The 13884-nt window shown below is 44.4% G+C and overlaps 1 protein-coding gene across 2 annotated transcripts in view; it reads right to left on the bottom strand.

Annotated features, from left to right (window-relative positions):
- The window catches only part of IPCEF1 (interaction protein for cytohesin exchange factors 1), a 491098-nt gene extending 479404 nt beyond the window's left edge, over positions 1-11694 (bottom strand). Inside the window, exon 1 of one of the 2 annotated variants that reach the window (XM_069769417.1) lies at positions 11593-11694. The gene's annotated coding sequence lies outside the window, so the exon portion shown is untranslated. The remainder of the gene's footprint in view (positions 1-11592) is intronic. The other variant, XM_069769418.1, reaches the window with a different exon arrangement.
- Between the last annotated feature and the right edge of the window lie 2190 nt (positions 11695-13884).

The following is a 13884-nucleotide window of genomic DNA, read 5'->3' as shown; positions in this document are numbered from 1 at the left end:
AATGCACATTTCTTTCTTTTTCCCTGTACTTCTCTCCTTTTCCCACAGCACATGCCCGAGACAGAGCATATCATACGGTTCCTCAGCGTCCTCCCTGTTCAGACTCTCTGTGCTTGGGGGTTCCCTCAGCCATTTTGCAAGGGATCTGGGGGCATCAGCCCATGCAATGATCTGCCCTTCGTTACTGCTGTGACTTCTCCTGCAGCTCCAATTCTTACTAACGCTGTCACTGCTGCTGTTCTGCTTCTGATCTAGCCAACTGGCTCTGGTTGGCTGGGCTTCTCCCTTGGCAACATTACGTGGTCTCTGTGCGGTCCCAAGCATTAAGCCCATCAGGACTGTCTAAGCACTCAGGTCCTCCTGAGATGTTGAGCTCCCTGGCTCCTCTCTCCCAAAATCAGGAAATGCTTTACCTCTTATCCCACAGTGGGCTCTCCTAAATTAACTAATAACAGGGTACTGGCTGCTAAACTATAAGGTGCTTCCTCTAGTGGACCTGTTAGTTACCTACACTTTCCCTAGCCAAATAACATACAAATATATATACACATCACATTACACCTAGCAGAATACAGGAAAATGACAATACTTACATTACATTAACTAGTAAAAGGGAAGAGGTACAAGACAGTCCTGGTACACCCCTTACATTTCCCCTTCCTTTAATTATGGTCATTCCTCACCATATAGTTCTTTAATATGTACAAATAATACTCCATGCAAGGAGGTAAACAGTTAAATGAGGTAGTCCATAGAAGCTCAATGTGAGCCAAGTCCATTTGAAGAGAATATAAACTTCCTTTAAATCGAGAGCCTGGCAAACAGTCCTCCAGATGTCACCAGAGTATGAAAATCAACGTATTTACAAGCATTTGACCTTTTCTGAAAGGCCAACAGTTTCTTGTACCTAAGTGAGGGGTCCCCCTCCCTTTAAATCTGAGTACTGCCCTTGAATGTTAGATGCATTGCCTGTCCTAGGAACAGTCTTTTGCTGCAATTGCACACAATCCATGTCACAGTCCCAGGGGCATATTTCTGCTTTCCAGCAGAAGGGGCGCAACAGGCGCAACAAACAAAGAAGAAATCAACGTTCACTTCAGGCCATCCGGCCACATCAGACCCGTGCTTCAGGGCTCCATCTGCCCATAGGGATGCGGAACAGTCCCGAAACATAGTACAGTGCAACGAGCACAACGTCCTTTCATCCAGCACAGTCTTAGTGTAACGGCACGTGTCCCGTGCAGCTCTGTCACAACTATTCTATGCTTGTGTACGAGTTGTAGAGGACGCTGCAGTCGCAGAGTCCGTAGGCTGCCAGGATGCAGCAGAGGCTGTCCTGGAGGTAGCGGTAGATGAAGCATGGGGTACAGATTGTTCATACCTCAGGCCCGCACACAGTTCTGAGTCATCATCCTCCGTACACAGTGTCATGGTCACAGTAAAATAGCTCCTGGGGCAGTCCTCTTTGAAGTAGGAGACCCGGTCCCCTTCTGCTAGGGGTCACCCAAACTTGATGGAGGCGGCATTGACATAAACCTTATCACTAGTTCCTGCCTCTCGTATGAAGCCGTATTCTTGGTCAATGTTGGTGTAGACGAACTACCCGTTAGTACGGTGCCAGGCCATAGCGCCTTCACCTTGTTGATGCATCTGGGCCCAGATTTCCTTCTCTTGCTGTTTCTTTTGCTCAATAACACCTGTAATCCAGGAGGCCTGACCGGGGGATGGGAATGGGCCCTCCACTGTCTTGTGGAAATGGGAAGTGCCCAGCGCTGAGCCTGTGCCGGATGTGAGTCTAGTCTCCCGCTCCTGATGGCCGCAAGAGGGATCAAGAGACTCACTCCCTGAGATAGGATGTCAAGGGACAGACCCGCCTGATGGGGTAGAAGGCCACGGTAGGGACCAACCCTCTGGGGTCAAAGGCCGAGGTGCACTCACCACTGTTGTCCTACGTGGTCCGGCCGTGCCCATCCCACGATTGGTGGATCCCTCCGCGGAAGCTGCTGCGCACTACGTCTCCTGATAACGATGTCCCGGCTGGACCATCACTTCCGGTTCAGGCTCATCCGGGGCTGTCACTGGTTCCGGTCCCCGCTGATGGTGGAGAACTGGCTCTGAGCGAAGGGGTTATGCTTCCTGATGCTTCAGTTCCCGCTGGTGATATTCCTGCTCCGGTCATCGTTGAATTTCCGGCTCCATGACCCATGGCTCCGGCTTGGCCTTCACTTCCGGCGATGGTTCCCGTGGACGGTGTTCCGGCCCCGGCAGCCGCTGGGGACTCTCCTCCGCAGATACTGGGAACATTTCAGCAGCATCGTCTCTGTTGCTTGGGTCAGGCCATCTCTTCCTCCTGCCACCACTTCCACTCTATGTGGCCAACGCCCCCTGCAGTGATGAGCGCAGGAGTGGTGCATCGCTGCCGGTGTCGTGTCTTGTAATGGCACCTCGCAACAGCACTCGGGGTTTTCTTGTGGGCCCCACTCGTTCCCGAGTGGGGTCAATTCCGGCCACTCCCCCATTTGCTAGTAGCTTGTGTATAAGGGAAAAGCCTTCTCCTCTAGTGGCGCACCATCCATGGGTGCAGTGAGGGATGTGGTGGGACAGATTTTCTCTACATACCTGTGGGGTCATGCCCACGAAGGGTGAAGTCAGTTTTTGTTCTCCTTGTTGGCGCCAAACTCCGCCATCTTTAGAGCCGCCATCTTGGCCACCATACTGGCAGTCACATTCGAGGTTCTAGACAAGTCCAGTATATCAGTCACATCCGGTTTTTCAGTAACATCAGCAATATCTTCATCTTTACTCTTTCTGGTCACATCAACTTCTACGGCATTCCCACGCGGTACGGTTGCGGGATCCTGCCGACTATGCCAAGTGTGAGGGAGGGTCAGGGTAATAGTCATGGCTGAGTTTCTGTACTTTATCACGTCCTGCTCTCCCTTCACATGAAAATAGTGTCCCCTCTGCAGCATACCTTCCGCTTCACCTTCTGCATCGTCAGGGTCCCATGGGGCTGGCTGAAGATCCACTGCTGCCATTGTTGCACACAAAGACAAAGTCTGATTCAAACTTCAAACTTTACTCTCTTGATTTCACAGCACATCCATATTCATTACAGCTTCAACAACAGATTCCACAATGCACATTTCTTTCTCTTTCCCTGTACTTCTCACACAGCATGTGCCTGGAACGGACTGCCTCATCCGGTTCTTCAGTTTCCTCCCTGTTCAGACTCTCTGATCTTTGAAGATCCCTCAGCCTTTTCACCCCAGATCTGAGGGCATCAGCCCATGCGATAATCTGCCACATGGTGAGCAACCTGCCCTTCATTACTGCTGTGACTTCTCCTGCAGCTCCATTTCTTACTAACGCTGTCACTGCTGCTGTTCTGCTGCTGATCTGGCCAATTTGCCCTGGATGACTGGGATTCTCCCTTGGTAATGTTATGTGGTCACTGTGCGGTCCCGGGCATTAAGCCCATTGGGACTTTCTAAACGCTCAGTCCTCCTGAGCTGTTTAGCTACCTGGCGCCTCTCTCCCAAAATCAGGAAATGCTTTACCTGTTATCCCACAATGACCCCTCCTAAATGAACTATTAACAGGGTAGTAGCTGTTAAACTATAAGGTGCTCCTTCTAGTGGACCTGTTACTTAACTACGCTTTCCCTAGCCAAATAACATACAAATATATATACATCACATTACACCTAGCAGCATACAGAAAAATGACAATACTTACATTACATTAACTAGTAAAAGGGAAGGGGTGCAAAACAGTCCTGATACACCCCTTACACACCCACAAGGTGGAATTCCACCTTGCATATGCTGGAGAGACTGTGCGAGCAGCACACATCAATGGAGTTTCAGCTGCAGAAAGCACGTATGAGTAGCTCTCCGGAACAACACTACTTCAAGACCAACGCGTGAAACTACATGTGGGACATGTGTGCGTGTTGCGCTGCTTCGAGTACTCCACAAACATGGCCAACGCTGATGATGCCATCATCAGCATTACTATACAATTTCTATACTTTCTTGAATATTCGCTTACGCTTCAGGCAATGATGGGGCAGGTGCTGTCAAAGCAGGAAGAGAAGGAAGATTAGTTTAGAGATATATGGGGACACTGATTATCGACATCTTTAAAAGTCAGGGTTAGTAGGTGCAAATGGATACTTTAGGGAACTGGGAGACAATTAAGGAATTTTCAGTTAGGTTAAGTGGAGGAACAGTGAGGATAGAAGTGGATTAGTAGAGCAGCAGAGTCCAGGACATACTAGAGTGGAGCAATGGGAGATGATGAGGTCCTAGACCCCTATCTCAGCACATTGCAACATCCAGCACTATCTGATATAGTCTTTATTAGCAGGAGGCAGCATTTAGCTTAAGCCAGTTTAGCAATTCACTTGGGATTAATAGGTTAGACACTAGAAAAAACCAACTGAGCCTGCTGGTGTATGTACAGACTAGATATCCTGACACCGCAGTCTCTGATGGGTACAGAGATAGCCCTAACTAAAGAACTAGATAAATACAGACCAGAACAGGAACTGATACAAAACTGCCACACATGCTCCGCATCATGTGGGGAAGCAGCAGGCAGAACACCAACAAAAGGACACTCAGAATGTGAATATTTTAAACAAAAGAAAATATGGAGCTCAAATCCAAAAAATAGTAAAAAGGTATAAATTTATTACATAGATATTTGCGATAAAATACATATAGTAGAACAACAATAAGAATACATATTCAGCAAGAAAGTCAGGTAGATAACGGAGTGTCAGCCAGATAGTGCCACATCCTTAATATAGTAAAGTGCTTAGTGCATTGCAATTGTGCAATTTCTTTTGTCTAGCTAAAGAACTATTAGATGGCAACTCGGACCTAAACTTCTTAAACGGCCGTCGAGTTGCTGCACATTCCTTCTAAAGAAGGAGAGCAGAGTGTAAATTAACTGCAAGAGGAGAAGTTAAGATCTCAGAGTAAAGTATAAGACTAAATACCAAACAAGAAAAAGCCATTACTCTTAATAAAAATACAGCCAACTTACTAAAGTTAAACAGAAGAAAGGTGCAAAGTATAGCAAAAAAACCAACAAGGTGAAAATCTTTAGCTCACAGCTCAGACTGTCTCCAAACATAAAAACAATGTAAGGCCGGTTTCACACGTCAGTGGCTCCGGTACGTGAGGTGACAGTTTCCTCACGTACCGAAGCCACTGACACACGTAGACACATAAAAATCAATGCATCTTTTCAGATGTCATTGATTTTTTGCGGACCGTGTCTCCATGTGCCAAACACGAAGACATGTCAGTGTTCGTGGGAGCGCACGTATTACACGGACCCATTAAAGTAAAACACGTACCGCACACGGACGTTGTCCGTGTGCAGTCCATGTGCCGTGCAGGAGACAGCGCTACATTAAGCGCTGTCCCCCCCACTGGTGCTGAAGCCGCGATTCATATCTTCTCTTCAGCAGCGTTTGCTGTAGAGAAGATATGAATATTAGTGTGTAAAATGCAGATCCACCCAAAGGGGTGGAGCCGCATATTCAGTACTGTAAATGAGCGGCCCCACGTGACCGCGTACAGGTGAAGATGTGGCCAAAACAGGACGCTGCGGCGAGGGATCCAGAAGCTAGGTGAGTATTTTAATCACAGCGGGGGGGCGCACAGGGGGTGGGAGGGGGGGACCTGGATCTGCATTTTACACACTAATATTCATATCTTCTCTACAGCAAATGCTGCTGCAGGGAAGATATGAATGGGGCTTCAGCACGATGCCGGGGACAGCGCTAAACTTTAGTGCTGTCTCCGGCACGGTGCGTGTGGTACCCAGTGGGCACACGGGCGGCACACGGTACCGGAATTATCTGAACGTGTGGGACTGCCCTAAGACCACCTAAAGTAATCTATCACCAGCAGGAAACACCCCCTGAGGGACAGAATGTAAAGCTGCACCCAAAAGGTGATGGGTGGACATATGAAATCATCTGTGTTAGCTGCACAGATTGCAGCTAGAAAACAGAACCCAAACACTCATATAAAAAGGTGTGTCTTCTATGGCTTGGTAGAAAAAGAAGCCACAAACAAAATACAAACTAAAGGGATCAAATCCATGAGCATAACAGTTTCAACAAATTGGTGGAATAGTATGCGTCCACATGTCTCCACATACTGGTTGTAGGTAGCCCATTTAACTTCTGGGTCTCCAAATTGTTCACATGGCCTGAGCTTGCCCTTTACACCTTGTAGGTACTGGTCTGCCCTGTGGAAAGTGTACTGTGGGAATGTGTTTAGCATGGCAGGAGATGTGATCACAGATAGGAGCATGCACCTGTCCACAGACAGCATGGGCAAACTCACATTCATTAAAGGGAACCTTTAATGGCAATGGATTGCCTTGCGCAGGCATGTACTACGGATGACAGAGAATGAACTTCAATCTAATATTGCGGCCAGCATGCAGCCAGCGGGTAAGGAAAGGGTAAATCAAACACCCAAAAACTCCGCCCACATGACCCAAAACCAGTCCCGCCAAATTCAGGTGACAGGTTCCCTTTAAAATCAACCAGGCGTGAATCTCACAGAACTTGTCTGTACCTTTTGATGAATATAGAATTATACCAGCCGCACCCATCCAATGTTAGACTCCATCACAGTTTGTTCTATTTTCCATTCATAAAGTTTTGGGGCCTCCCCAAATTAAAATAAAACCACAAAAAAAGAAAAAAAGGTGTATTGCAGAGTATCCACATAGACTTTTGCAGGGTAACAAAGACATGTGCAGAGTACACACACAGGTTTTTTGGCACAGCATTCCCACAAACAAAATTGCAGATTGTAACTATTTTTTAGGCCCACAACTTGCACAGATACAGCAACAAAGGATAATTATTATTTTAGGCACACTTCTCATACAGACACAGCTGCAGAGTACACAGAGGTTTAAAGGCACAGTTCTCCCACAAGCAGGGTTGCAGAGTACACAGAGAGGTTTTTTGTTGCAGTACTCCCTGAAGCAGGGTTGCACAGTACACACAGACGTCGGCATTTGCGCTAGTTCTGTCTGTTTAACGGATGTGTTGAACGGACTGCACTAACGCAGCGTGAACTTAGCCTTAAAGTAAACCGAAACAAATGACGTGGAATGTAAGTTGGTATGTATGCAAAATAGAAGCATGTTCACACTGGCCACAAAATAAAAAAAAACATATACCCTGCTATAAGTAAAAGCAATAGTGCATATAAATAACATTGAGTACTTAGTAAACACTATTTTTGTTTTGATCAAAAAAAAGTGTAGGAACCATCCCACTAACTTCAAAGTGTACCCAAATTCAGGATGGTCTTAACCTTCAGTATTAAAACCTTACCATGCTGTTTGGCTGTGTGTTTTGTGTCCAGTGTGAACATGCTCCTATTTTGCATGCATACCAACTTACACTCCAGTTAATTTTTACCTATTTAGTTTCAAGTTTCTACATTATGTGCAGGTGATGGTGTGATTTCTCTTTCTTTGAGCTGGACATTACATTTAAATAGGCACAGTACTCCCACAGGTGGGGGTGCAGAGTACACACAGCAGCTTTTTAGCATGGTACTCCCACAGGTGGGGGTGCAGAGTACACACAGCAGCTTTTTAGCATGGTACTCCCACAGGTGGGGGTGCAGAGTACACACAGCAGCTTTTTAGCATGGTACTCCCACAGGTGGGGGTGCCGAGTACACACAGCAGCTTTTTGACACAGTGCTCCCACTGAGAAACGTGCAGAGCTCAGACAGCACCTTTTTGGCACAGTACTCCTGCAGGCAGGGGTGCAGAGTAGACAGTGGCATTTTGGCACAGTACTCCCACTGAGGCATGTGCAGAATACACGCAGCGGCTTTTTTGCAGAGTGTGCAGTGTAATTCTGTCCCTCACTCCAACTGTGTCCTGTCCCTAAACTAATCTGAGTAGAATGGCTGCAGCACTTGTGATCTGGCATTTATATAGGTTCAGGCACTACAGCCTTTCAGCAAACTTTATTCGGCATCTGAACCCGAACAGTAAACCGGATATCCTGTTAAGTCAGTGTTCAGGGTTGTGTACTGGATAATAGGTGTCTGGTACGAACCCCAAACTGTGTTTGGGTTCATTCATACCTATTAGCTACATAAATTGAAGAAATACCTAAGTCCATCAAATTCAACCTTTTTCCACCAATTGTGCATTTAAAAAGAGAATAATTGTTTAAAATAGGTGATAACTGCAATGAGTAAAATCAGACTATCCACAACGCAGGGTCTGTGCACTGCACACAGTTCTAGCAAAAAGTATCTTGTGGGCGTACGAGTGTCATCTTATTGGAATATGTAGTCACAGGCCACATTTAGTCTAGTGTGGGTGGCATAGTAGACATAATAGCATGTGGAGAAAAGTTTTATAATAATAGTGTTTATGGTATATTATAGGCTATATGGTTTCTTGAATGAAGCAATGATTTTTGCACACTGAAAATGTTTCTTAGAATGTTTTTATAGCAATAGATGAAGTATAATTACTGTGGCATGTTGCAGGCTCGTCTCTATAAGGGTGCCACCTCCTATTTCTTAATATGACTAAAGATGGCTATTTGACTACAATTAAAATGACATGAAAATGTTTAAATATTAGTAATGAGATAGATATGAAATTGACAGAGAGGTATTTAAGAGATTGGCCAACCATAACGATTTATCACCTATTCTCAGTATAATTTTTAAGTCTCTATAGTTTGGGTTGGACAAATATTTTTAATTGATGGGAGTCAAACTGCTGGAACCTCCACCAATTTTAAAGAGTACCTGTCATCAATAAAAGGGCTGACATTTTCATTTAATAACAGTGAGCAGCCCCAGGTTGGTGATTTTTTTTTTTTAAATATCGCCTATTAAATGGGTTGTTTTAAGTATGTAAGTTACCCGTTGTCCATAGGGTAGGGGATAACTTCCTGATCACTTGGGGTCTGGTCATAGGGACCCCCACTGATCCCGAGAACCAAGGTTCAAAAGAGCCCCCTGTGAATTGATTGGTGGTCAATTATGCACACCACTGCCCCATTAATTCTGAACGGGAGTGCCAAAAACCAGCCGAATGCTGCAGTCAGCTATCTTAGCACAAAGTTAGTACAACCTTTTTAACAAAAGTGTTCAGACATAACCCTAATGTCCCACTTTTTACTAAAAGCCAGATCCGAACTTCTGAGTTGTGGGTCCCTGGCATGCAGAGTGGGAACCTACAACTTTGTGGCCCCTCTCACAGTGAGATTTCATGAGACCTCATGATTTTCATTATCTTATCGCTGCCATATACTTTACCAGTCTGTTATTGTATGGTAATATCATTGGATCACTTATTATTTGGTAACAGCTAAGTAAAGTATGTGGCAGAGCTGTGTTAGTGCAAAATCTTGCTCTCTCACTGTCAGAGGGGTTGCAGAGTTGTTGGTTTTCCCTCTGTATGTTAGGATCCTATAACCCAGAAGATCGTTCCTGACCTTTGCTAAAAGAAGGGGTGTCACGACCCAGCTGTTGGGTGACCTGGGACCAGGGGCAGCTTCCCAGTCCCTACCATTAAGTGGCACCCTAGCTCGCCTTATTCCCCAGGATACTTCTGAAGATGAAGATGCCGGGGCCTCCACCCTTGCCTTATCTCCTGATTCAGCCCTCAGTCTGTTCACTTCCCACACCCAAGGAAGAGGTGCACTACTGTGCACCGCAATACATCAACCCTACTAACAACAAGACAACACGGGCAAAGGTAACTGAAAATAGCAAGCATTCAAATATTCACTCTCATATAACTGAGGAATGTTTCGGGGAGTGAAGGACAGGTGAATAAACAAAGTAAGAGGAGGGAAGGAAATTATCACACTTACAAACCATGCAACAGTCACAGATAACTCCTCCAAGACTCCTTCTCATATAAACACCTCTCCTCCAAGCTATGCAGCAAAAGCTAGCTCTGACATGGGTTTAAATCAGGACCCAGATTATAAAGGGGATGGGACTGGCTAACCAAGCTCAGCTGGAAGTTCATACTCCCAGAGCCTCCAAAATGGCCGATTAACCCCTGTTCGGCCAAAAGAAATTAACACCACTTAAAAAGAAGGTGAAGAGCTTCTTTTCAGCGCAGGAGTAGGAGCAATCAGACACTGTGGTCTTCTGGCTCCTCTCTGTTGCAGTAACCCTGTGACAGGAGGTTTAAAGTTATTTCTTAATACATATATTAATAGATCATATATAGAAAAATCATCAATTTGAGGCTGCCCACTCTCTTATTAAATAAAAAGGGTCCAGACTGCTAATTGGTAATTTTTAAGAACTGGACTCTGGGGTCCCCTGTTTAGGAGTGAGAGTTATACATGAATATCTTTGCTTTAGGCCTCTTTTCCACTTGAGAGAAAAAAAGCGGTCCGTAATCTGGACCGAAAAAAAGGGATGAAAAAGTATGCGTTTGTCATGCGAGTTCAATTGGATTTTTTTAATCACACCATCCGTTTTACATCCATATGACATCCGTATGCAATCCGTTTTTTTTCTCTGCAATTATTTTTATACAGTCATTTACAGGACTATTTACAGTGTTCTATGCCACAGAATGGTAAGGTATCCGTAAAAAACGGATGGAATGCGGATGGTCCGTTTGCCGTGCGTTTTTTTCTTGCACCCATTGACTTGCATTGGCGAGTCTCGTCCGAGACTCGCAGCAAATCGCAGCATGCTGCAATTTTTTTCTCAGTCCAATTTCAGCTGATAAAAAAATCGCAAATGGAATGTCACCTATTGAATAATTTTTTATCGGATTGCAGTCGTCCGTTTTTCTCGCAAGTGGAAAAGAGGCCTTATACATTGGCTCATGGACTGAAGTATTTAGTTGAGTGTAAGTCGGTGTGTGGACCAACCTCTATGTAATCCACAGTCTGTTCAACCCTCGCGCTTGCACAGTAGAGAACAGGAGCTGTGCAGGCACAACAGATTTTGGATGACGTAAGAGATGTCAGCGATTGTCAACAAAGGCAGTAAGGTCGGCGATTGTGGGAGGAACCGAGCACAGAACAGCGATACTCATCGGCTTATTTTGTATCGTATGGGAGGATTATAAATGTTGCTTGAAGGAGCTGGGCTCTCATAAACAGGGTGCTGGAGTGCAAGGAAAGATGACTTAAAGGCAGTGGATATAGTTTATACAAGGAAAACCTGGTGACAGGTTCCCTTTAAATTATTCCAAGTATGTTGGAAAACATTAAATGTAAGTACGGTATAGCTCATATTTTACATTATAAAGCGCAGCTATTTCCTGTTGGATACATTTTCTTCAAGCTCAAACAAACATAAGATAAGATAACGGAAGGACCCTGTAACTTGACATTTTAGCAGAATGGAAATGTTCAATTTTTGAGCTAGATAATAAATGTGAGTTGTTCCTCCTGTTCAGAAAATGTGTGTGCAGCATTTAACAGCCAATTTGAGATGATCGTAAAAAGACAAATAACAAAGCCTGTAATTTAAATATCATGTTTTCACTTAAAAGACCATAAGTAACAAAACAGAATAAATTACATACCCTGAAGCTGTACGCACCAGCAAGAATCAAGTTGTACAATCCACTGCAAACATCTCAGTGACAGGAAACCTTTCACAAGCTGGTTACATTACCAAGATTGCTTAAGAGGAAAGCAGCATGTGCACGTTATGTAGATTTATCCAATACGTCACTTTCTAAAAATCATTGTCACAGAGTCTGAACCTAAATGTTTCCTAATGTAAAAAGAGGGGAACTGAAACAGTCTATGCTTAGCCTCAAGACTGTTAAAGTGATTTTGTCACTGGGCTTTTATGCTACCTCATCTGAGAGCAGCATACAATAAAGACAGAAATACTGATTCCAGTAATGTGTTACTTATAGGGCTGCTTGCCGTATAAATAAAATCTCTGATTTTTAAGCAGGAGATTATCACTAGAACCTGCTGCCATGAAGTCCATCATATTCACAAGCTCTGTATAATACTGTTTCACCACTAATTAACAGCTTTCTGCCTATGCACAGCATGCACAGTTAGTTGTCAAGTGTTGTGGGCAGAGTTATACATAACTCAGCAGATAAAACATTTTTATCAAAACTACAGAAAGCAGCCCAGTAAGTGACATATCACTGGAATCAGGGTCTCTGCCTCAACATCACGCTACTTTCAAATGATAAAGGGAAAAAAAAGTGACAGATTCCCTTTAAAAAGAAGATGCATAATTATATTTATCATGGTAATATGCCACATATTTCTTCCTCTAGAATGATTGACCTTACTGTCCATGAGAGAAAGGAAATATAATAGATCAGAGGGCTGCTGAAGATGAAACTCGTAGCTTTTGTCTAAAAAAGCTGAGCATATAAGGTTGTAGTGTAAAGTATGAATGATACACTGTGTGTAGAATTATTAGGCAAGTTGTATTTTAGAGGATTATTTTTATTATTGATCAACAACTATGTCCTCAATCAACCCAAAAGACTCAAATATCAAAGCTTAATATTTTTGGAAGTTGGAGTGTTTTTTTTTTTAGATTTGGTTATCTTAGGAGGATATGTGTTTGTGCAGGTAACTATTACTGTGCAGAATTATTAGGCAACTTAATAAAAACCAAATACCGTATATACTCGAGTATAAGCCGACCCGATTATAAGCCGACCCCCCTAATTTTGCCACAAAAAACTGGGAAAACTTATTGACTCGAGTATAAGCCTAGGGTGGAAATGCAGCATTTACCGATGAATTTCAAAAATAAAAATAGATCATTATTTCCCCATAGCTGTGCCATATAGTGCTCTGCACCGTTCATTATTTCCCCATAGCTGTGCCATATAGTGCTCTGCACCGTTCATATTTCCCCATAGCTGTGCCATATAGTGCTCTGCACCGTTCATATTTCCCCATAGCTGTGCCATATAGTGCTCTGCACCGTTCATTATTTCCCCACAGCTGTGCCATATAGTGCTCTGCACCGTTCATATTTCCCCATAGCTGTGCCATACAGTGCTCTGCACCGTTCATATTTCCCCATAGCTGCCATATAGTGCTCTGCACCGTTCATTATTTCCCCATAGCTCTGCCATATAGTGCTCTGCACCGTTCATATTTCCCCATAGCTGCCATATAGTGCTCTGCACCGTTCATATTGCCCCATAGCTGTGCCATATAGTGCTCTGCACCGTTCATTATTGCCCCATAGCTGTGCCATATAGTGCTCTGCACCGTTCATATTTCCTCATAGCTGTGCCATATAGTGCTCTGCACCGTTCATATTTCCCCATAGCTGTGCCATATAGTGCTCTGCACCGTTCATATTTCCCCACAGCTGTGCCCCATATAGGGCTCAGCACCGTTCATATTTCCCCATAGCTGTGCCATATAGTGCTCTGCACCGTTCATATTTCCCCATTGCTGTGCCATATAGTCCTCTGCACCGTTCATATTTCCCCATAGCTGTGCCATATAGTGCTCTGCACCGTTCATTATTTCCCCATAGCTCTGCCATATAGTGCTCTGCACCATTCATTATTTCCCCATAGCTGTGCCATATAGTGCTCTGCACCGTTCATATTTCCCCATAGCTGTGCCATACAGTGCTCTGCACCGTTCATATTTCCCCATAGCTCTGCCATATAGTGCTCTGCACCGTTCATATTTCCCCATAGCTGTGCCATATAGTGCTCTGCACCGTTCATTATTTCCCCATAGCTCTGCCATATAGTGCTCTGCACCGTTTATATTTCCCCATAGCTGCCATATAGTGCTCTGCACCGTTCATATTGCCCCATAGCTGTGCCATATAGTGCTCTGCACCATTCATTATTGCTCCATAG

The sequence above is a fragment of the Ranitomeya imitator genome, chromosome 5, assembly GCF_032444005.1.
Source record: "Ranitomeya imitator isolate aRanImi1 chromosome 5, aRanImi1.pri, whole genome shotgun sequence".
Classification (NCBI taxonomy): Eukaryota; Metazoa; Chordata; class Amphibia; order Anura; family Dendrobatidae; genus Ranitomeya; species Ranitomeya imitator.
Note: the sequence above shows the minus strand (reverse complement) of the source record. Positions and strands in the feature narration are given on the sequence as shown.